This window comes from Pseudorca crassidens, chromosome 17, assembly GCF_039906515.1.
Source record: "Pseudorca crassidens isolate mPseCra1 chromosome 17, mPseCra1.hap1, whole genome shotgun sequence".
Taxonomy (NCBI): domain Eukaryota; kingdom Metazoa; phylum Chordata; class Mammalia; order Artiodactyla; family Delphinidae; genus Pseudorca; species Pseudorca crassidens.
The window spans coordinates 18,187,845-18,213,266 of NC_090312.1; the positions used below are offsets into that span (position 1 = coordinate 18,187,845).

At 40.1% G+C, this 25,422-nt stretch overlaps 1 long non-coding RNA gene across 3 annotated transcripts; it reads left to right on the forward strand.

The window, feature by feature from the left end:
- The first annotated feature begins 163 nt into the window (after nt 1-163).
- LOC137210498 (uncharacterized) lies at nt 164-25,110 on the forward strand. 3 transcript variants are annotated; one of them, XR_010936583.1, is made up of 5 exons: nt 164-274; nt 18,916-19,000; nt 20,260-20,384; nt 22,142-22,326; nt 23,375-25,110. It is a non-coding gene; the product is annotated as an uncharacterized lncRNA (long non-coding RNA). The 3 variants fall into 3 exon arrangements; XR_010936581.1 differs by lacking the exon at nt 164-274 and adding an exon at nt 15,255-15,640; XR_010936582.1 differs by lacking the exon at nt 164-274 and adding an exon at nt 15,255-15,466.
- Nucleotides 25,111-25,422: the final 312 nt, after the last annotated feature.

Here is a 25,422-nt window from a genome sequence, read left to right on the forward strand (position 1 = left end):
GACAAATATGTGGGAACATTACATAGAGACCTGACATGTTTCATGTAGCTCCTTGCGGCAGTTGGCCCGTGGCCGTGGGAGAGGAGAGAAAGCTGGTCAACTGCCCATGAGGAAGTGGGTCCATAAATAGCTGGTTGAACTTCCAGGCTAAAAAGGCACCTTCTCTAAATAACGGCAAAAGCACTAACAAGCATTTACTCCTCAAGAGCATTTGGCATTTGTAAGAATCTCCCATGTCCTCGATGCAATTTAATCTTCAGAACAACTCCATGAGGTAAGCAGATCAGGCTTCATGAACCACCTTACAAAGCACTAAACTCAAGCCTAGGAAGGACTAGCATTTTTTCCCCAAGATTACAGAAATTATAAAAACCAGAAGGATGTCTCAAGCCGAGGTCTTCTTGCTCTAAGGCAGTTGTCTTTTTACTAGTGCAGTGGTTTCCAAAATGTGGTCCCTGGACCAGCCATACCAGCATCATTTGGGAACATGTTAGAAATGCAAATTCTCAAGTCCCCTCAAAGACCCACTGAGTCAGATTCTGAGGGTGAGCCCAGCTATCTGTCTCAACAAGCTCTCCAAGTGTGTCAGCTGCCCTCTATAGTCTGAGAACTATGGCACTCAGGCCTGCGTCCTGCGTGAGGCTGGAGATTTCTGACTCATCACAGGCTGTACATTCGGAAGGCTGAGGTAAATGTTGGATCTGTCAATTGACCTGACTTCCCTGTTAAAATACCAATATATTAACATTTTATGTAAATACTAAGGTATGAAGTAGCTGATCTTTGAAGGATTCAGAATCAAGTGACAGCATTATGTAATATAGAAACAACCAATAGATTTGGTTTCAAGTTCAGAATCTGAACTGCAATGTACAGCTGTCTGGAGTGTGTTTCTGAGAAGTTCTGGGGTCACACTGGGAAAGAGATCTGTGATGAATTTTCAGTATCTGCAGAGTCAAGGGAGTGGGGCCCACATATTTGTCACACTTAGTCTAAGGAAAGAGAGTATTAGTTGTGATATTCCAATTTCATCTCAGCCCTTACTTTTCTGGATGGGCATTGGCAAACCAACAGTAGTGAGGACACTTTGTACTTGTACGTGATCTTCTGATTTGTTCCAAGAGCTTTGTGAGGGGCAGAAGCAAGATTATTATTCTCATTTGACAGATGAGGAAAACTGAGACTAAAAACTGGAGATTTACCCAATGTCTTTTAATCAGTCTGCAGGTGTAAAATTCAAATTCTGTTCTGTGTTTTGAGTTCTTTGTACCAAAATTGATGCCTCCTTTCAGTTATATGTTTCAAAGTCCTTATTTGCCAATGGGATTATAATGCTTTTCCTATATATTTTATAGTAAGGTACTCATTGAAATATTCTGAAAATTAGAAGTGTCCATAAAATGGACATAAAATCAATATGATTTCACATACCTTTATAATTCAGTATTTTCTGTGTCAGCCACATGAGGCCTGGCAGCAGAGGTACTAAAGAAAAGTGAACGTTTTGATTAGATTCGAGCAATGATTCTTGAAAGAGGTGATTCTGCCTCCAGGGAGACATTTAGAAACGTCTGGGGATGTTTTTGGCTGTAACAACTCTGGCGGGGGAGTTGCTACTGGTACTTAAGGGATGCTGTAAACATTCTACAGGCCACAGAACAGCCTCAACAGCAAAGAATTATCTGACCCAAGATGTCAATCGTTCTGAGGGTTGAGAAACCTGGATTAAAATATATGAGAAGCACACTCTTTAACCAGAGCTTTATTGCCATTCAATGAACGAGAGATGGTCCGTGCTTCCTCCATAAACCGAGAAAGATTGCTATGTTCTTTTGCTTCTAAAACGTGGTGTTCTCTATTTTCAGTCAGTGATATACTCCCCAGGGCTTCTGATGCTGAGATCTCAACTCCATCACTTAGTGCCTGTGTGACTTGTATCTTAGTCTGCTCGTGGGTCAAATAGGAATAATTGAAGCTACCTCCTAAAGCTATCGTGAAGATTAAATGACATGTACATAAAGCACTTAAAACTCTGGCTCATAAAAAAGAATGAAATTGGGTCATTTGTAGAGACGTGGATGGACCTAGAGACTGTCATACAGAGTGAAGTTAAGTCAGAAAGAGAAAAACAGATATCGTATATTAACGCATACCTGTGGAATCTAGAAAAATGGTACAGATGAACTGGTTTGCAAGGCAGAAATAGAGACACAGATGTAGAGAACAAACGTATGGACACCAAGGGGGAAAAGAGGGTGGGTGGGAAGAATTGGGAGACTGGGATTGACATGTATACACTAATATGTACAAAATAGATAACTAATGAGAACCTGCTGTACAGCACAGGGAACTCCATTTCACTGTACAGTAGAAACTAACACAACATTGTAAAACAACTATACCCCAATTTAACAAATTTTAAAAATTAAAAAAGAAAACCTCTGGCTCATAGTAAAAGCTTAATAAATGTTAATAGACTTTTCTTAGAAAAAAGTTTTGGAATACAGTGCTGTCCCCATGCCTCCCTGTGCTCACTGTGGTTTCTCTCCATGAATATGAGGGTTGGTTATTAACATTTCATTTTTTAAAAGCTAAATATTAATTTTTAAAAATCACATCATATTAGCATTGAACAATTAATGACATTCAATAAATATCAGTGAGTGTTCAATTTAGCAAAATAAATACATTTTAAAATTTCATTTACTTAAAAAGAAAATCTACATGCAGAGCATATTTTCATAATTATCCAATCCTTAGTTCTTTCCCCTGTTGAAAAAAAAAAAAAGAAACTGATAAATTCGCCATGTGGCGTTAATAAGGAAGGGAGAGAGGAAAGGAGTTGCCTTTCATGATCAGGAACAAATCATACCCTTTTCCTTTTACAATTGTCTTCCACTTCCAAAACTAGGAGGAACTGGAGAAAGCCAAGGTATCATTGCCATTTAATCAGACTATGCCACCTAAATCTGCTGTTTTTTGTTTGTTTTTGTTTTGTTTTGTTTTTGTGGTATGCGGGCCTCTCACTGCTGCGGCCTCACCCGTTGCGGAGCACAGGCTCCGGACGCGCAGGCTCAGCGGCCATGGCTCACGGGCCCAGCCGCTCTGCGGCATGTGGGATCCTCCCGGACCGGGGCACGCACCTGCGTCCCCTGCATCGGCAGGCGGACTCTCAACCACTGCGCCACCAGGGAAGCCCAAATCTGCTGTTTTTTCCTCACCCTCTCTTTTCTCCTGCTATTCCTCCAGTGGTGTGGCTATGAGATAAATGGGCTGCCTTCCGATCAGACTTGAGATGCGAGTGGCGCCATGGGGGTGGTCTTCTATCCTGACTTAGAATAAGGGTAGATGAAAATGTGCTTTTTAAAATATGGGCTTATATGAATACATTTACCACTCTTTGATTTGAACATTAAATTCTTTGGGTTTTGATATTTCATTATACTCACGACTAACATCTGTTTCAAACATGTTTTCAAACTCTCTGTTGATTGGGTAATACTGAGAAAGAGTTTCCTAAACTATGTTTCGGCACATTTCCTCATTACCCTAATCCTTTATCTACGCTATCTGCACTTGAAAGAAGAAAGTGTGCCTCAAATCTGTCTGCCTCAAATCTGTCTGCTGATATTTTAAATAAATATTAGAAAATATTAAGCTTTGGATAGGGATGGAATGGAATGGTTAAGGGAGAAGGAATCACACGCTTCAGAGCAAACGTAATTACTAACCCTGTTTTACAGACCTGAGACCTCGGTCTCTTGATTTCTAACATAAAACTTGTTCTCATTCCTACACACTACTGGTAGGAATGGTAACGGGTCATTTAATGGGTCAATTGCTATTCAGACGTTCACATTTTTATAATTGGTTTTGACAAATAAATGTGCCGTCAAAACCAGTAATATGGATGTCTACCTGCCTGCCGAGGGGCCAGGGAACACTGATATTTGGGTGAAAAAAATGCAGAAACTGCACAAGAAATTCACCAACTCTGTCATTTCAGACAAAACAGAATCAGAGATAGAAGATACAGAAAGGACTAGAATGGTCTCATACTTTTATACTTATAGTTATTTGCACATGTGTATAGGTGTGCAAACACACTGTGTACGTGCTTTACTGGGATTGCTTTATTGGGCTTTCTCATATGCAGTGGACTAGAAGGAATGGAGTTAGTCACCTCCTTGTCGACAAAGAATGATTTATGTTCTTTGGTTCCTTCTCAGATTTTGGTGTCTGAAGGTCTGTTCTTTGGAATTTCACACGAGAGAAACTTCAGTAAGGGTGGGGAAGGATCACATTTAGTCCATTTTTAAAGAGGAAAAAATTCTCTCTTCTGCTCTTTTCTTAATCTCCTTCAGGTTTTGCTAAGTTTCTTTTCCTGTAACTTTGGGTAGAGATCAAACAGCCAAATTCTAGTGACAAGGATCAGAAGACTGTCCCTGCCTTTGAGCTGTCCAAACATCTGGATAATTGTATAAAACATGCTCACTTTTAACCATAAGGCCTCCACAGAAAGCCCTGGGGTGAGAAAACTTTCATCTAACACATGGACACTTCCTTTCCAGGAAGCTAATGGCTCAGGTTCACATTAGGTAACAGAACCACTCTGCATTATTACAACTGTCAAGGAAAGGAGAGGGCAGGAATAGAGACGCAGAGGTAGAGAACGGACATGTGGACACAGGGGGGAAGGGAGGGTGGGACGAACTGGGAGATTAGGATTGACATATATACACTACCATGTGTAAAATAGCTAGCTAGTGGAAACCCGCTCTAGAGCACAGGAAGCTCGGCTCGGTGCTCTGTGATGACTAGATGGGTGGGACAGGGGGGTGGGGGGTGGGAGGGAGGTCCAAGAGGGAGGGGATATATGTATACATGTAGCTGATTCACTTGGCCGTACAGCAGAAACTAACACAACATTGTAAAGCAACCATACTCCAATTAAAAACAAAAGAAAAGCCAGCAGTTGGTCTGCACTTCACTGATCTTTGTCTGGAGACAGTGATTCTTGACTATTCAAAATCCTGATTTCCTACTCACAGAAACAACTGAAATTTGTCTGGACTATTTAGATGATTGGTTGGAGGGTCTACACACAGTCAGAAGGCAGCAAGAATAAACACCTCCCCCTGGACCCACTGTCACTCCCATTAAAATGTATCCAGCATGATCACAGCTAAGCATTTTACAAATATTACCTTGTTTAATATGACAACCCTATAAAATAGATAGTATTGTTTACCCCATTTTATGTATGAGGAAAGTGAGACTCAAAGCAGTTAAATGACAGGTGACGTGTTACTACTGATTATGTAACAGAACAATTCCACCTAATATTGACACCCGAGATTTTCAAAACATCAGACCAACATAATCAACTCCAAGATACATATAAAAAGATGTTGTGTTTTATAATAAAGATCTCTCTTACTCTAAAATTTTACTTGATTCATTCACTTTTGTATTTTACGAATTTCTAATTATGTAACCTCTCGATAACAATATTCTGTCCAAACTAATCCCAATCCCATGTCTAAGTCCCAAACACTAGTCTCTACCTTCCTACCTGTCACTAAACTTTCTCTTTTTTGCTAATACCGCCACCCTAACACGTTCCCATACTGGAAATTCTTGACTCATCCTTTTCTTTCACTAATTATCAGGTCCCATTCTCTCCAATTGTATCTCCCCTGCTTCCACCACCTAGTCAGGATCCAATTATTTCATACCTGAATTGCAATACCAACACCACTTCTGGGCCATTTGACGCCAACCTGTCTTCCAATTTACCTGTGCTCCATTGGCAGGGCAGCTCTTAAATCTAAAACATTAAGTGATCTCTGAAAATGCTTTGTAAAATCCAAAGGCTAGAAAAGTTTTATCTGTGTTCTTTTGTGCTATGAGCTTCCTCTGCTCAAAAACCTCTAAAAGTTCCCTAAACTGTCAAGACTCATGCTAATTTATTCTTTTTTTTTTTTAAATAACACTTATTAGGCTTTCATTGAAATACAGAAAGTACTCAGAAGACACAAAAATGTCTCATAACATTTTTGACTTTGGGTAAATAAAAACAATATGACATAATAGATAATATTTTAGGAACTTGAAATATGGCAAACAGTGTTTTAAACGCTTTAGGTGCATTTCTTCTTAATCCTTTTAACAAGCCTAAGAATAAGTACCCTTAGTATTCCTATTTTACAGTTGTGGAAACTGCAGCACAGAGAGATAGTTAAATCTTATTTGCACCACCTCAAACTCTGGCTGACTGGTATCAGAGGCTGCACTTTTAAAAACTGTACCATATATATGCATAGCTAGAAACATCAAACTGAACAGAAAGGTATAGGCAGAAAGGAAACATATTCTTTCTTCCCTAGAGCCTCTCTTCTCAAAGGAAATTGCTATTGATAGTTTCTTATATACGCTCCCAGAAAAAAATTATGCCCATTCCAATTTATAAATAACCTCTTATTTTTACACAAAATGAATCATAATATACACTTTTTCTGTGCACTTTAACTTCGTTATGTAATAATATATCTTGTAAGTATTTTCAATGCATTATTTATTTTAATAGCCAAAGAGTGCTCCTTTGCATGTTCATACCAAAACTTAATAAGCCAGCGCTCCAGCAATGGTATATTGAATTCTCTTAAGTTTTGCTACCATAAACAAAGTTACAGTGAGCATCTTTGAAATTAAAGGCAGTCTACCTTTTACTGATATATTGGTAGGATAAGTTTAAAACAGTGGAACTAGTGGATCAAACATTATTATACATTTTAGATAGATATTGCCAACTTGCCCTCCCCAAAAAAGGGTGTAACTATTTACACTACCAAAACTACTATAAGAGAAAGTCTGTTTTCCATACTCACATGTTAGCACTAGATTTTATCAGATGTTAATTTTACCCTACTGTGACAGGTTAATTTCTACTGACTTTTAAATTAGGTCTGTTGATGCCAACAGACCTCTATCCTCTCTCTCCACTGGCTCCAATATGACTTCATTTATTGGATTCCTGGGATGGCTCTTGTGATAGGCTGAATAGTAACCCCCAAAGATATCTAAGTCCTCATCCTGGGAACCTATGAATGTTACCTTAAATGGCAAAAAAGATTTTGCAGAAGTGATTAAAATGTAAGGATCTTGATATGGAAAGATTATCCTGGATTATCCTGGTGGGCCCTAAATGTAATCACAAACATCCTTATATGAGAGAGAAGCAGAGAGAGATTTGACTACCCACGTAGGAGATACAATGAGGAAGGCAAGAAGCTGGAGTGACGTGTGAGGAATGCATGAGGAATGCAGGGAGCTTCTAGGAGCAGAAGAAAGCAATAAAATGGATCCTCTCCCAGAGCCTCCATCAAGGAGTAGCCCTGCCAACATCTTGACTGTAGCCTGGAGGAGCTGATTTCGGATTTCTGACCTCTAGAACTAAGAAAGAATAAATTTTTGCTGTTTGAAGCCACCAAGTTTGTAGTAATTTGTTACAGAAACCATACAAATCTAATAAAACCCTTGTTTTTCTTTGAACCAAATAAAATTCTTGAAAATTTGAGTGTTATGCCTTTCTTAAAATCTTGCCTAAATAGAGTAATAAAATTTCAGAAAGTGAGACTTCAAAAAGAGCTACTGATGTTCAAACCCCTTGATTTTGCAGATGTGAAAATGGAATCCACCCTTGGTTGTGTGACTCACACACACCCTGTCCAGATTAGGATTTGGACTCCTGACTCCCAGCACAAAGACCTTTTTACTACACTTTTTTGCTTCCAAAGTGCCACTGATCCCCTCATTTCAATTTCATAAAATTTAGTGCCAAATTCTGGTAGATTCTCCTCTGGCACAAGAATAAAGTTATATTTTCATTAATTTCAAAATATATTTTAATTTCTCTTGAGAGTTTTTCTTTGACCTACATATTTTCTAGAAGTGTTTTGTTTAATATTCAAGTATTTGGAGATTTCCAGGTCATTTTCTGTGGTTGATATTTAGTTCAACTCTATCATTGTCTGAGAACATATATTACATAATTTCGATTCTTTTTTATTTGTTAAGGTGTGTTTTATGAACATGAATGTGGTCTATATTGGTGAATGTTCCATGTGAGCTTGAGAATAATGTGTGTTTTGTTATTGTTGGACGAAGTAGTCTATAGATGTCAACATTATCCACTTGACTGGTGATACTGTTGAATTCTACTATGTCATTACCAATTTTATGCACGCTAGGTCTGTCCATTACTGACAGAATGGATGTTGAAGTCTCCAATTACTATAGTAGATTGATCTATTTTTTTCTTGCCATTCCATCAGTTTTTTTTTCTTTTTCTTTTTTTTTCTTTTTTTTTTTTTGCGGTATGCGGGCCTCTCACTGTTGTGGCCTCTCCCATCGCAGAGCACAGGCTCTGGACACTCAGGCTCAGTGGCCATGGCCCACGGGCCCAGCCACTCCGTGGCATGTGGGATCCTCCCGGACCGGGGCACGAACCCGCGTCCCCCGCATCAGCAGGTGGACTCCCAACATCAGTTTTTGCCTAATGTACTTTGACACTGTTTCATTAGGCACATAAACATTAAAGACTGTTATGTCTTCTTGGAGAAGTGATTCCTTTAACACTATGTAATGACCCTCTTTGTCCCTGATGATCTTATTTTCTCTGAAGTTTGTTCTGTCTGAAATTAATACAGCATTTCCCACTTACTTTTGATTAGAGTTAACGTGGTATGTTTTTCTCCATTCCTTTATTTTTTATTTATTTATTTTTTAACATCTTTATTGGGGTACAATTGCTTTACAATGGTGTGTTAGTTTCTGCTTTATAACAAAGTGAATCAGTTATACATATACATACGTTCCCATATCTCTTCCCTCTTGCGTCTCCCTCCCTCCCACCCTCCCCATCCCACCCCTCCAGGCTGTCACAAAGCACCGAGCCAATATCCCTGTGCCATGTGGCTGCTTCCCACTAGCTATCTACCTTACTACGTTTGTTAGTGTGTATATGTCCATGACTCTCTCTCGCCCTGTCACGGCTCACCCTTCCGCCTCCCCATAACCTCAAGTCCGTTCTCTAGGAGGTCTGCGTCTTTATTCCTGCCTTACCCCTAGGTTCTTCATGACATTTTTTTTTTCTTAAATTCCATATATATGTGTTAGCATACGGTATTTGTCTTTTTCTTTCTGACTTACTTCACTCTGTATGACAGACTCTAGGTCTATCCACCTCATTACAAATAGCTCAATTTCGTTTCTTTTTATGGCTGAGTAATATTCCATTGTATATATGTGCCACATCTTCTTTATCCATTCATCCGATGATGGGCACTTAGGTTGTTTCCATCTCCGGGCTATTGTAAATAGAGCTGCAATGAACATTTTGGTACATGACTCTTTTTGAATTTCGGTTTTCTCAGGGTATATGCCCAGTAGTAGTGGGATTGCTGGGTCATATGGTAGTTCTATTTGTAGTTTTTTAAGGAACCTCCATACTGTTCTCCATAGTGGCTGAACCAATTCACATTCCCACCAGCAGTGCAAGAGTGTTCCCTTTTCTCCACACCCTCTCCAGCATTTATTGTTTCTAGATTTTTTGATGATGGCCATTCTGACTGGTGTGAGATGATATCTCATTGTAGTTTTGATTTGCATTTCTCTAATGATTAATGATGTTGAGCATTCTTTCATGTGTTTGTTGGCAGTCTGTATATCTTCTTTGGAGAAATGTCTATTTAGGTCTTCTGCCCATTTTTGGATTGGGTTGTTTGTTTTCTTGTTATTGAGCTGCATGAGCTGCTTGTAAATTTTGGAGATTAATCCTTTGTCGGTTGCTTCATTTGCAAATATTTTCTCCCATTCTGAGGGTTGTCTTTTGGTCTTGTTTATGGTTTCCTTTGCTGTGCAAAAGCTTTGAAGTTTCATTAGGTCCCATTTGTTTATTTTTGTTTTTATTTCCATTACTCTAGGAGGTGGGTCAGAAAGGATCTTGCTGTGATTTATGTCATAGAGTGTTCTGCCTATGTTTTCCTCTAAGAGTTTGATAGTTTCTGGCCTTACGTTTAGGTCTTTAATCCCTTTTGAGCTTATTTTTGTGTATGGTGTTAGGGAGTGATCTAATCTCATACTTTTACATGTACCTGTCCAGTTTTCCCAGCACCATTTATTGAAGAGGCTGCCCTTTCTCCACTGTACATTACTGCCACCTTTATCAAAGATAAGGTGTCCATATGTGCATGGGTTTATCTCTGGGCTTTCTATCCTGTTCCATTGATCTATCTTTCTGTTTTTGTGCCAGTACCATACCGTCTTGATAACTGTAGCTTTGTAGTATAGTCTGAAGTCAGGGAGCCTGATTCCTCCAGTTCCTTCTTTCGTTCTCAAGATTGCTTTGGCTATTCGGGGTCTTTTGTGTTTCCATACAAATTGCAAAATTTTTTGTTCTAGTTCTGTGAAAAATGCCAGTCATTCCTTTATTTTTAATCTCCAGGTATCTTTATATTTAAAGTGCGCTTCTTATAGGCAATATATAGTTGGGTCTTATTTTTTGATCCACTTTGACAATCTCTGTCTTTTAATTGGTGTATTTAAACCATTTTGAATAATTACTGACATAGTTGGATTAATATTTCCCATATTTGTTGCTTTTTTTTTTTTTTTTTTTTTTTGCGGTACGCGGGCCTCTCACTGCTGTGGCCTCTCCCGCTGCGGAGCACAGGCTCCGGACACGCAGGCGCAGCGGCCATGGCTCACGGGCCCAGCCGCTCCGCGGCATGTGGGATCTTCCCGGACCGGGGCACGAACCCGTGTCCCCTGCATCGGCAGGCAGACTCTCAACCACTGCACCACCAGGGAAGCCCCTGTTACTGTTTTTTATGTTATCCTTCTTCTTTATTTCTATTTTTGTCTTCCATTCTTTTCTGCCTTCTGTGATTTTAGTTGACCATTTTATATGATTCCATTTTCTTTCCTTTATTAGCATATCAATTATACTTCTTTTTATATATTTTTAAGTGAGTGCCATAGAATTTGCAATACACATTACAACTAATCCAAGTCTGCATTCAAATAACAGTATACAGTTTTAAGGGTAGTACAAGTACTTTATAATATCAAAACCAAATGTCTTCTTCCATTCCTTGGATCGTTGTTATCATTTATTTTACTTACACCTGAGCTATAATCATTGAACATGTTGCTGCTATAATATTCTGAACGAGATGGGATCTGATAGATCAAGGAAAAGAAAAATAAAGGTTTCTGTTTTCCCTTCACTTATCGTTTCTCTAGTGTCTTCCTTTCATTATGTAGATCCCAGTTTCTGACCTATGTTATATTCCTTCTCTCTTAAAGAATTTCTTTTAACATTTCTCACAAGACAAGTCTGTTGGCAAGAAAGCCCCCAAATTTTTGTTTGTCTCGGAAAGTCTATTTCTCCTTCACTTTGGCTGAGTAATTTCACAGGATGCAGAATTCTAGGTTGGTGGAGTTTTTCTCTCAACACTTAAGTATTTCACTCTACTCTCTTCTTGCTCTCGCGGTGTCTTAAAATATACCTGGAATTTGTCTTAAGCAGGTTTTTAAATTGAGGTCCATGAGATCTCATTTTATTAAGCAAGTCTGTAAGAGCCAAAGACTTACTATACTTTTAGTTGTTTATTATTATTATTGGCTGTGACATGCGGCTTGCGGGATCTTAGTTCCCCAACCAGGGATTGAACCAGGGCCTGGCAGTGAAAGCACTGAGTCCTAACCGCTGGACCTGCCAGGGAATTCCTAGTTTATTATTGAATGTGTTAGAAAACCTATGTGCAATCCTAGAAATTGTCTTATTCAGTTCAGGCTACTATAACGAAGTATCATACACTAGGTGGCTTATTTCACACCATTCTGGAGGCTAAAAGTCTGAGATCAGGCAGGGTAACAGCACTGTCACATTCTAATGAGAACTGTCTCCTGGACTGCAGACTGCTGACTGTATTCTTACATGACAGAAAGAGAGCGAGTAAGCTCTCTGCCCTCTTCATTTAAGACACTAATCCTGCTCATGAGAACTCCACCCTCATGATCTAACGACAATCCAAAGTCCCCACCTTCAAATACCATCACACTGGAATTATGGTTTCAACATATTAATTTTGGGGGAGGGGGCACAAATAGTCCATTGCAGATATGTTAGGGCAATAGGTACCATGACTATGGGAAATTTAGGCAAGGCTACAGTTAAAGTGAGGCATAACTACTTTTTCCTCTGTTTTATACTGACTGAGTTACTTTTTAAGATTATACAAGGTACAGCGTTTAAATTTAGTGGAATCTCCAAGTATGGCTATAATTTCAACCCCAGTACTGATTAAATCTATGAAGCTTTGTTAATTGGTCTATTTTAGCAAATGCTGAAGTTAACTTAGGATCTATGTTGTAGAAGAATAAAACCCAATTTTAATTTTTGCTATATAAAAATTTTGTCATCTATATAATATAATTATTACATATAATTTGTTTTATATAATCCTTATCATATTTATTTTGGATTTTCAATTGAGTCAAATTATGTCCCTTTGTGGCTCACATTAGCATGTTGGTGGTGGGGACAGTGAGAAGAGAACACATTTGGGGTATGCTCTGGAGAGAAAACCAACAGGATTTGTGAGTCAAGAATATCACAAGGTTTTCAGAGATAGCAGGGGGATAGAGAGAGTCACCCTCAACTGATATGGGGACCACTCAGGAGGAATAGGTTTGGAATGGAGAAAGAGAGTTCAGAGTGAGGCATGGAATAACCTACTGAATGTGGTACTGAATTTTCAGACTTGAACTATTTTGTGCCAAAGGTGGAGAAAGTAAGGGACACTAAGGCAGACAGGCAGAAAGGAAGGTGGACAAGCAAAAAAAGTGAGGAAAAAAGGAAAGTAATTGTTTAAAATTTTGTTAGATGATTTGTGAATAAAGTAGAAAAATAAACAAGATCTAAGAAACCATGTGTCTCTAAACCTTAGTTTGAAACTGTATGGTAGCTGATGTTTTAGCCTGTATCACCTTATAATAACAAAGGATATCACAGATCTTGCCCCACAAGATTAACACAACAGCTTCATAGTTTTAGGATCAGTTGATCCTATATCCTATGCTATAAAATCATTCCCTTTTTAAACGAATAACAATTTATTAAATGTGTCTATCTGCACTTAAAAATGCACTTTCCATATAGGAGTCTTCTTCCAATCTAGTCACAATATTTGATACACAGTTACATTCATCAACTCCTTCACTATCTCTACTTAGACTTACATGTTTTTAATCGACATTCCACAGACTGGGATGTAGGTCCAAAACAGGTTCTAAAATGAAAAGTGTTCCAGTGAAAATTAATTAAGAATTAGCCAAAGCAAACAATCATTCTGTGCAGCTGACCAAAACCAACAGCTGTGAGGAAAGAGTGCACAGCTAGATAAGTTTTAGCAACCTCTTTCTGCCTTCAAAAGACAAGTTGCCACCTACTTTAGCTGAAAGATTTATTTACCATTGTGAAATACAATGTCTCAACAGCAACCCTGTAGGCCAAGTTTTGGTTGAGATCCTAGGACCTGTCTTTTGCAATGGAAAAGCAAGGGGAAATTTAATTGTCTTTTGCAATTGTCTAGGATCTTGATTTTGCAATGGAAAAGCAGGGGGAAATTATAAAAGATGTGGTGACAGGGCCAGATAGAGGATCTAACTGTATCCTGATTCTATTGCTTCTCTAGAAGACTCTTCTCTGTTCCAGACAAGTCCACTGGGTTGTTATCATGTGCACATAATGCAGCAAGTCATACCTCCATGCTCTTCCTTTCATATCCCCCCAGCTTTGTGTTTATCTCCTTCAGAAAAGCTTTCCTTGTCAGTTTACCTCTTCCCATTAAGATTCAACATTTTCCCAGGGACTTCCCTGGTGGTCCAGTGGTTAAGACACCACCCTTCCAATTCAGGGGGTGTGGGGTCGATCCCTGGTTAGGGAACTAAGATCCCATATGCATGGCCAAGAAATTAAAAAAAAAAAATTCTCAGTACACTTTTCTAAAACCCTTTCTATTGGCCCAAACTGTACTAGAAAAAAAGGGATAAATAATGAATAGGACATTGTCCCAGTACTCAAAGCCCAGTGGGCACACAAAGGAGACAGTGTTCTTTTCTACCTGGAACACTGAGATTTAAAAAAGGCTTCATGCTGGAGGTGATGCTTAGGTTTAGTAGATACTTAGATAGTAGATATTTACCAAGTGAATAAAACAAGAGAGACGACTAGAGCTAACATTTCCAAACACAATAACTCAGCAACTTAGGGCCTAACCCATAAGCAAAGGGGGAACCATTTAAAGGTTTAGAGTTAAGGAATCATACACTAGGATTTGGTGTTCAAAAATACCTCTCTGGGGGCTTCCCTGGTGGCACAGTGGTTGAGAGCCCGCCTGCCGATGCAGGGGACACGGGTTCGTGCCCCGGTCCGGGAAGATCCCACATGCCGCGGAGCGGCTGGGCCCGTGAGCCATGGCCGCTGAGCCTGCGCGTCCGGAGCCTGTGCTCCGCAACGGGAGAGGCCACAGCAGTGAGAGGCCCGCGTACCGCAAAAATAAATAAATAAATAAATAAATAAATACCACTCTGAAGCAGTGTAGAGGGTGACCTGGAGAGAGTCAAGACTGCTGGTAAGGAGAGTTAAGAGATAATTACCATATTTCAGGGGGTAATAAATGCAGTGCTGAGGCAGTCATTCTGGAAAGAGGTAAGAGAATGTTAAGAAGTGCTTAGCCTCCAGCTAGATGTCAGAACTAAAATTGAGACTTATTTGAAATGACTCCTGTTTTGAGTGAATGGATAAATGGTTATGGGAGCTCAGGAGATAATACACACTTCACAGGAAAGATATGAGTTCATGTTGGGATAAATACTTTAAAAATCTATACTGAGTGCCTACTGCAGGCCAGACACTCATTTAAGCAATGTGTCTGCTCCGTGAGAGCTGGGGCTCCGTGAGAAACGAAACTGCCGATAAATACATAAACAGGATCATGTTCGATAGTGAAATCCTGATGTGGCCATCACATCCCTGTGGAAATGCTCAGTAAGCATGCATCTATGTAGGGCAGCCAGGGAGTCATGAGTAAGACCTTGGCCAGAGTTACATGTCTGTGAGTCAGCATCAGTTCACAAGTGGCCACTGATGTGATTGAAGTGAATGAGATTTCCCAGGAAAGAGACAGAGTGAGAGCATAGAGGTTTGGGGAGCAGCAACATGTGAACAACTGATAATAGTATACTGTGGAAATGTCAGCACTTATGCAGAGCCATGCAGAAACTGCTATGCAGATTATGAGAAAAGAGTTATTGACTGAGCCTTCATTAGTCAGTGGAGTCTCTATCAGAGAGGAAGTGGCACAGATGAGCAGAATTCTTCTGGGCATTCATGAAGGTAAAGAGAATTCTGGCAGAAGGATCCACATGCCCAAGGAGCTAGAGGGCGTCGTAGAGAAAGGGGCAGTGCGGAGGGACATGGAGGTCTTCAGGATGGTAGGCATATATGGTGCAGGAGTGACCGTGTGGCAGGAGATGGAGCTGAAATCACAGGAGAGCCAGCTAGAGCCAGGTCAGACCCACGTCTACAAGCCTCTCTGCATAAACGTCACTTAAGCGCTGTGCTTTGTGCTAATGCGTCTTTGTGTTTGTTACCCGTCTTTATACTTTTTTCTTTGTCTTTTTCTTTTTTAATCTTGCCTTTCTGGTTATGTTATTTTTGAGCAGAGATCTTTGCTTCCTTTTTTATTCCTCATTCCCTTTTCCCTCATGCCTTACATCATCTTCTTCCTCAGTTTGATTTCAGAGGCTTATTTTAAAAAATAATTTAAAGGCAATATTAGTTCTCAGATTTGAAGAGTCTCATAGACTTGGCATTCCTATCACAAATGCCCAAAGATGATTGGACGATTTTTGTGGGATTTGGTGTGTGATTCATTTAGATAAAGAACAATTTTTTTGGCTAAGCAGGTCAAACAGGAAAATTTTTGATGGTCAGAAGCCTTAGCTTTAACTTATTTTCTCACTCAGGACAAGATGAATAGCAAATGTAGAGATGTAATGAAAGGCAGTGACATTTAAGAGTTGAATTTGGCTAGCAATCTGATCCAGAATTATGAGTGTGTGTGTGCACGCGTGCCTGTGAGACATGTATGTGTGTGTATTTCATTATGAGACTGACATGTTCAGAGGGTGATACAGATGGGAACCCCACCTCCACAGAAATAGAGAGCAAACTTTTCACATTTAAACCTCTAATCGTTACTCCAGAAAAGGCTGGGAGAGACTGGTAAGTTTTACTTCATAAAGCAATTATCATAACTTTGGCACAGACAGTTCAGAAACAATGTAAAATACAGCCATGAAGCTGGAATTGTTAGTATTACCTACAAAGACATCTTCATGCTTTACCAGTGTCAACAGCAGCTACAGTTTCCTAATAATGCTCTACTTTGGATCTTCATCAAGCCCTTCCCCTTTCATCACCATGCCTTGCCATTTCCTCATACATGGAAAAAGGGACATTGGCAAATTTTCACAGTTTTGTAATTTTGTGCCAATATTTCAACTCCTCCACCATCCTGCTAAACAGAATGTCACCCCTGCTGAGTAGCTGAATATCCCCTCCCTGTTGTCTATACTCTTTCCTACTTTTCTTTCCATAAATGTCTTAATATTTCATTATTCAGGAAACTATCTAGTTCAAGGCAATATTTTACAGATAAGGAAATTGAGACCCAAACAGATGAAAGGAATGACTCAAAGTCACAGAGCCAGTTTGTAGCAGAACTGGATAGAAGCAAGTAGCCTCATTCGAGGGCATTTCTCTTTCTGTTGCTTCATTCCTCCTCCAGCAAGAGAAGGAATTCAGGGCTCTATGTGACACTGTTTGCAAATAAGACTAGTTTACATATCCTTTTGTGGATATTGTCTTTTCTTTCACAGCCCCATCCTTTCATACTTCCTCTTTTTTCTTCCCATTTAAAATTACTGCATCAGGGCACACGGGTTCGATCCCTGGTCCGGGAAGATCCCACATGCCGTGGAGCAACTAAGCCCGTGAGCCGCAACTACTGAGCCCACGTGCCACAACTACTGAAGCCCACGTGCCTAGAGCCCATGCTCCACAACAAGAGAAGCCCCCATAATGAGAAGCCCGCACACCACAACGAAGAGTGTCCTCCTCCTCGCCCCAAATAGAGAAAGCCCACGCGCAGAAACGAAGACCCAATGCAGCCAAAAATAAATAAAGTAAAAATTTTAAAAAACATAAATAAAATAAAGTTACTGCATCAATAATTCTAAGGTTATGAATATTTCAGGGAGCCCAGATAATTAAGATTCAAGGTGGTTAGGCAGATGCGGGGTGGTAAATATAGTAGGGGGTTGTGAAGAGGAAAGAGATTTGAACATGCCAACTTTCCCACCTGGAAGTTGTTATTACAGATGAGAAGATTCTCCTCTGAGGCAGAAAGTGGCCTGGGAATGGGGGAGGGAGAAGAGGGGAAAAGATGTCAGATTATTACTGATTTCAGTTTTCTTTTCCAGGGACATTTGCACTTAGAAAACGTTAGTAGTTAGTAGGGCACACACAGAATCTTTTCCCTTTACTCTGGTGTAAAACAAGCCAAAGACAGATGCATGAAAGTGTACTGATCAGTGCTTGTCTTCTGTTGGCTCGGCCAACTCCCTCTGGACACTTTCCCCTTTGCAACTGAGAAAGATGCCAAATGTATGTTTCCCTGAATGCTAAAAAAGGAGCAATTCGTACAATGTCTCTCTTAGGTTAAAACTATCCACTCTGTGCCATGAACAGTAAGGAGAAAATGTCCTCGAAATTAGTGGCAGACTGCAGGAGAACGACATATCTCCTGGGACCTCTTCCTTACTATGGAGAAACTGCAAGAACTCTGCAATAGACAAGAAACCTATTACTGCAATTCTACCATTTCAGCTTTACAGCATCATTGCTGAGGCGATCGTTTGGGATGACCATCTCCACAGAATAAGAAGACCTTCTGTTCCAATCTCCCCTGTGGACCTTCCCCACATCATCATTCCCCTGCGATGTTATCTTGCTGAATTTAGCATACCTCAAAGAGTTCGAGGGACAGGAAATTCACTCCATACTGAAGCAGTTCACAACACTTAGTGACATTTTTGAATGTTAAAAGTTCTCCTTTTTATGGCTGAGTAATATTCCATTGTATATATGTGCCACATCTTCTTTATCCATTCATCCGATGATGGACACTTAGGTTGCTTCCACGTCCTGGCTATTGTAAAAAAGAAACGAAATTGAGTTATTTGTAGTGAGGTGGATGGACCTAGAGTCTGTCATGCATAGTGAAGTAAGTCAGAAAGAGAAAAGCAAATACCATATGCTAACACATATATACAGAATCTAAGAAAAAAAAAAAAAAAGGTCATGAAGAACCTAGGGGTAAAACGGGAACAAAGACACAGACCTACTAGAGAATGGACTTGAGGATATGGGGAGGGGGAAGGGTAAGCTGTGACAAACTGAGAGAGTGGCATGGACATATATACACTACCAAATGTAAAATAGATAGCTAGTGGGAAGCAGCCGCATAGCACAGGGAGATCAGCTCAGTGGTTTGTGACCGCCTGGAGGGATGGGATAGGGAGGGTAGGAGGGAGGGAGACGCAAGAGGGAAGAGATATGGGAACATATGTATATGTATAACTGATTCACTTTGTTATAAAGCAGAAACTAACACACTATTGTAAAGCAATTATAAAGATGTTAAAAAAAAAAATTCTCCTATAGAGGTTTAGCCAAAATCCTCTCTGTAGATTCTACTCGCTGTTCTTTCTTCTTCATAGGGACATTTCTTTTCTGGAACTTGGAGCCCCTGTGTTAAGGAATGAGAAATATGGAAGATCTGCTATGACGTACGTTTTTTAAATTGTAAGTAAACCCTCAAACAATAATAAAAGTGAGAACAGTATTTAACTTTCTTTGGAAGTCATTTAATAATGTCATTTGAAGGTCATATATTATAAAGCTCTGTAATAAAAGAAAATTTTTTTGGAAATTCTAATCTTTCCAAGAGGCTTCCTGAATTCTAAATATCTGGTGTATGGCTTCTCACTTAAAATTTTAAAGGAGAATGAAGATCCTTCTTCCTCCAGAGCATATTCTTTTTTAACCCCTGTGCCTACCATCCATCCCTATAAAGATGTATAGTCCTAGTAATTTGGGGGTTATGAAGCTGTTGCCAAAATGCTGTATCTCTTTCTTGCATGGTCCACAGGCTATTTGTACCAAATAAATAAGGCAGCTCTTTTTAAGTTTTAAAAGCAGCTTTATTGGGCTTCCCTGGTGGCGCAGTGGTTGAGAGTCCGCCTGCTGATGCAGGGGACGCGGGTTCGTGCCCCGGTCCGGGAAGATCCCACGTGCCGCGGAGCGGCTGAGCCCGTGAGCCATGGCCGCTAAGCCTGCGCGTCCGGAGCCTGTGCTCTGCAGTGGGAGAGGCCACAACGGTGAGAGGCCCGTGTACCACAAAAAAAAAAAGCAGCTTTATTGACATACAATAATTTGCACAAAGTTAAAGTGTACAATTTGATAAATTTTGACATGCATATGTCCATGAAACCATCAGCATAATCAAGATAGTTTCCTCACGTCCCTTTGTACTCCCTCCTTCCTGATCACCACTCTCTGCCTTTGTCACTATATATTGGTTTTCATTTTGTAGAATTCTACATAAATGAAATCATACTATATGCACTCTTTTTTTTTTTTTTTTTAGGGGTGGAGGTTCTGGCTTCTTTAATTCAAAATGAATGTTGTAGGATTCATCCATGTTGTTGCTTGTATCAATAGTTTATTCCTTTCTATTGCTAAGTAGTATTTTATTGGGTGAATATATCATTCACCTTTTAGTGAACACTTGGGTTGTTTCCACTTTGGGGCTATTACAGGTAAAGCTGCAATCAATATTTTGGTACAATCTTTGTATGGACATATATTTTCATTTCTCCTTGGTAAATATCTAAGCATGGAATGACTAAGTAATATTGTAGTGTTATTACTCAATGACTGAATGTCAGTGAAGCTAAATCACAGTCAAGCTCAGTAGTAGCTCCACAATGCTCCATTGGCTCAATTTTATGAGGCACTTAATGAAAAATTGTTGAATAAAAAAATCAATTCACTTTTTCCAGACAACTTGCATCTCCTTTTCTTTATTCCAATCAAAAACTCAATCAAGTATTCATAACTGTTTATAAAGGAGACTCAAAGAAGTTAAGAAATTTCCCTTCCAACACAAAGCTTGTCAATTGCAAAGGTGAGCCTCAAAGCCACTTTAATATTTCTCTAGAACCTCTACCTCTTTCTCTCTCTCTCTCTCTGCCTCTTCCTATCCCCCTCTCTCCCTACCCACCTCTTTCCCTCTCAGCATGCCTTTTATGCTTCAGTGAGGTTTATGGAGGTGAGATTTTAGTCAGCCTTCAATAGGTGGGTGATAGTCAAATAAGAGCAAAGAAGAAATGTCGAACGTGTGGAAATAGGAAATCATGAGATGTGTTTGGGAGACTCTAAACAGATTAGCCTGAAAACCAGTGAAGGTTTATATAGGGAAGTAGTGGACATTAAGGTGGGAGAAGCAAGCCCAGCTGTAAGAGTTGCCACTTTGTTCCTCTGAGAACAGCTATTGATTTCTGAGGAAGAGTGGGATATGATGAATTGAAGTAATCAAGTCAATAGTCTTGCTTGATAGAGGCAGCTTGATTGGTGAACTATCCGCCGAAATATCCTGATTATGTGGCAGTGAGAATTGGAAAATGAAGGTGGCAAAAAGAGTGGAAAGGAAGGTGCTGGTGTAAAAAACACTCGAAGGAGAAATGGCTCACGTTTTGTAACTAATTAGGTACAATTAATTCTTTACTTTTTCTCTCATAACTTGCTCGTCTCTTGTGTGGAATGAACCCTGTTTAGTCCAAGGTTTAACCAGGGAAAGCCCATCAGCATAATTTTCTCAGTTAAGTAAAGAGAACGGATTGGTTTACTTGTTTGCCTTCATTAGTAGATTATTATTGTTAGCATAAAAGGATCTTCTCTGATGATTACAGCCTGGCATTTTTCTTTGGGTCATCCAAACAGAGATGTAAATATAGGATGGTTGAAAGATGAAACTGATCGTAAGCAACCTCAAACAGTTCCCTGCGAGATGCTGCCAAAAAATTCTCAGATTGATGCCTTTAACAGTTTCTTCTTTGCTCCTCAAAGAGTTACTCACCAAATTTCAGTTATTTGAGAATCCTCCATTGCTTGGTAGCAGTTATTTGAAGTTTAGCAACATGAGGTTCATGTTTAAAATGTGTGGTTCATGTTTAGCCTCCTTGGATTTTGGATGAAAAGGAGGATGTCAGAAAACACTAGTGCGTAAACAACCGAAACCCAGACTTTAAGGAAAAGATTACAAAACTGAAAGGGCTGTCAGGCTAGGAAAGTCTTAAGAAGAAGCTCTGGATAATGGTTTATAACATTATCTTTCCCTAAGGACCCAAGAAATGGAAAATATATTAGTTTTTCTATGAGTTGCATTTGGCAAAACACCATAAATGCACTTCGTTAAAAATATCTTGATGCCTCAGATTCACAGGCTGGGATATGTAACGCATATGTTTAGGGGCTAATGAGGCCTTCTTTATGTGGGAATGATCCCTGGGAGACCCCATGAGAAAGATACAGAAACAGACTTTCCTGATTCCTTACATAGGCCTTAAAAATCCAATGAAAGAGTCATTCAACTGCCATGATGTTGGTTTCTGTTTGCTACTTTCTTCCCTCCTCTATCCTCATTTCCCCCTTTTAAGTGAAGGGAAACGTCTCCTGTATCAGCCTGGAATTATGCAGTCATAGGTGTACGTGGTTTCCATACCCCAGTACGATCTTTGAGGCTGTAGCGCTGGGTCTGTGCCACAGGTGGAATGAGTATGGTCTGAAGAGAGCCTGGGTGGGGAAAGAATAGTCACTGAGTAGCTTTCAGGTCAGAGACCATGAGTTAAATGCTGTTACACAATCAAGCTCTTATTTTCACAGCAAACCTAGGAAAAGGGCACAGTGGGACTTGTCAAAGCTCTCCCAGCTGACACGTGGAAGAATTGAAGTTTGGAGCAAGCAGATTGGTTCCGCGTAGCAGAAGCTGTTGGTACCCATCTGTATCCCTGCTTCTGTGAGCAAGCCAGCTACTGCCCCGTCTGAGAACTTTCCATAGCAGCACCCTGGTAAGCTAGGAGTCCTAGAGAACACCCTCCCCCCACACACAAAGCAGACAGCGGATGATGGATGACGGCAGGCAGTGTATATATACTCTAACTCCAATATCTTCTGGGTGGGAAATCTCTGAGGCTCATATATTACGGACCCTCAGAGGTCTCCGGTGGTATAAAACTCCTGCTATTTATGCTGGTAACCGGCTTCCTGAACACTTTATCAACTGACTTCCTTGTCTTGTTTCCCCACCTCACTATGAGTATATTTCTTGCAATCACCTCTCACAGAAGTTGCTTCAGGCACGGTACCTTTCTTGGGAAACCCAAACTAGAAAACACTTCAAAGCTGAACTTATTTCCAAAGGCATGTGGAAGGGAACCTGTTAGACACGTTCACGTGTGTGGCCCTGCAGTGCCCTTTCTTCATCTTTCTTCCTCCTTCTGGACTTCTCAGTCTCCTTTCTTCAGATGCCCCCTTCCTCCTTTTGCTCCTTCATTAACCATACCCTGACTTTTCTCAGCGAGGCATTGGGGAGTTTCTAATCCCATCAAAGCAATTCAACCTCAGACATGAATGATTGACAGCCTTTCACTCTGTCCAATAAATTTGTATTTCAAAATCACCTGTCTTTTATCCAGATGAATCTCTAATGAGAGCTGGATCAGGCATTCAATAGAAATGAAGAACTTCAGGCTTTTGGGTATACAGCAGTCAAAGAAACTGAAGGAAACGTGGGAGTGACTTGAAGAAGCTGGGCAAGACATGACTAGGGACATAACATGAGCTGGGCTTTGCAAGACAAATAGGACTGAAACAGGTTGCAAAGAGAAGGCAGGGTGTTTATCAGAAGGCCTCTATTTTCTTCTAAAGAGTTTTGAAGATAGCACAGAAAGTTCTGGAAAGCCCTTCACCCAGCTTCCTCAGATGTCACTATCTTGTATTTCCACAGTACATTTACCAAAACTAAGAAATTAATAATGGCATACTACCATTAACTAAACTATAGACTATTCAGATTTCAACAGTTTTTTTCCAATAATTTCTCTGCATCTATTCCAGGATACAACCCAGGACACCACGTTGCATTTAATCATCGTGTCTCCTGAGTCCACTTCCGGCTGTGGCAACTATTCCATCTTTTAGGAAGACCATTTAACTTTCACAATCCAAGCTATTATAGGTAGTTACATATTATGAAACCCATTTTATAGATAAGAAAACTGGGGTTTAGAAATAAGAATTGTTGAGGGTCACACATCGCTAGAACTAGGACTAACCCATGTCTGACTGCTCAGCCACGCTACATTTCTATATTTTCTTCTCTCTATTTTCACTCTTTCCCAACCCCTCTCTTCTATCATGTCTCTCCTGATCTTTTCCTCTGTCTGCTCATTTTCTCCCCCTCTAGGGCTTTCCCTACTATGTGTAAGACAGGAAGGCGAGGCAGAAGATGAAATAACAGCTTCTAGTTTATCACCTCTATGACTTAGCATAAGGCCAACCTTATAAACCCTGGATAAAAAAGACTGTTGGAAGTGGGCAGGAGCTTTATTTCTTATTGCAGCTAAAAGAAGGACATTTTCTCAGGCCAGATGACTTTTAATCGTGAAGAGTTCTCTTTCACCATTGATCACATATCTCCTTTTCCCCTCATGCTCTTGTGCTTTTATTAATTTTGACCCAGAGTTTTCTTTCTCAAGGTGGTTGAAAACCAAGGAATTGCTGCTCCCCACCTGGAGTGTTAGACTGTAACAATGTCCTGGAGCAGGATGGCACATTTCCAAGATGTCGATAGGCAGCCAAGGCATTAAAAGGCTTTGTATCATGGGAGGATATAAATCATGCTTCACACCTGGCCCTGTCTATTAGGCGTTATTTGCAAAGCACTCTGCTTACCCCAGCATTCTGTAGTTAATAGCACTTTCCTTCCTGGAACAAATTTCCCCTAAAGCGGACACTGTAGAGGGTTACCATGAGTTTTATTTACGAATGGAGCTCAGAGACAGAGCCTGATCCAAGGGACAAATGCTGAAAAGGCTATTAGCACAATGCCAGATGAACTTCGGGACCTCCACCCCGCACACCTCCAAAGAACACTTGTTAGAAGCTACAGGGAGTCTATGCAACTGGAAAGCAGGCACTATCTCAGCATGGGGGAGAGATGACATCATTTTTTGTGCCTGAGTCTTCTTCTTCCTCTTTTCCATGCTCTCCTCCCCAGACTGTGATAGACCAGATGCTGATAGAACAATAGGAGAGGTAGACTCTCAAAGAGGATTATAAAGTATGTGAGGGCAGGGAGGTAAGTGTGAGCTGGGGAACAGTGGTGATGAGAAGAAGCAGACCGTCCATTGAGAATTAGTCCTTAGGACAAATCCAGCTAAATCCCTTCATTGAGAGAAGAGAAAACTGAGGTCCTCAGGGGGCCCTGACTCGTACAAAGGCAACCACTCACCAGGAGCAGGGTCAGAACTGGAACCAGGGGCGTTCTGCGGAATTGATTGCTCCCTTCTAGAAATTGTGTTACTTTCGTATTCAAGAGGTCAAGTCTAATTCCAGTTCAGTCCAGTGAGATCTAAAATTGGGCACTTACCAGAATCTAGCAGATAAGTATGGCATGAGATTGGGCATTTTTCATAATATTAGTACCTTATATTCTTCACAAGTTACGGCATGCATTTGTATCCTTATGTAGCAGAAAGGTTAAATGTTTTACCCCTGGTTATACCAATAGTTAATATGACCAGGTCTTGTGAATCGAAGCAAAGTGCTTATATCACGAAAATATTGTCTCACTAATGTACCATTAGTGTATTATTACCTACAAGCTCCACGAGGGAAATAAGGATGTCTGTTTGGGTCACTGTTGTTTCTCTAATGTCAAAAACTATTATTGTAGCCCCCATAGCACTGTTCTTTGTAGATCACATCATGGTACCACTTTCACATGGTTTGTGTGCCTATTTAAGCAACGTTTAACTCCCTCAGTACATGTTAAGTGTCTTGAGTCCATGGATTAAATTTTTTTCTTCTTTGTATTTCTGGCTCATAGCAGTATGTTTGATCCATTGTATGCAAACAATGTAATTTGGTGAATGGTACTATCA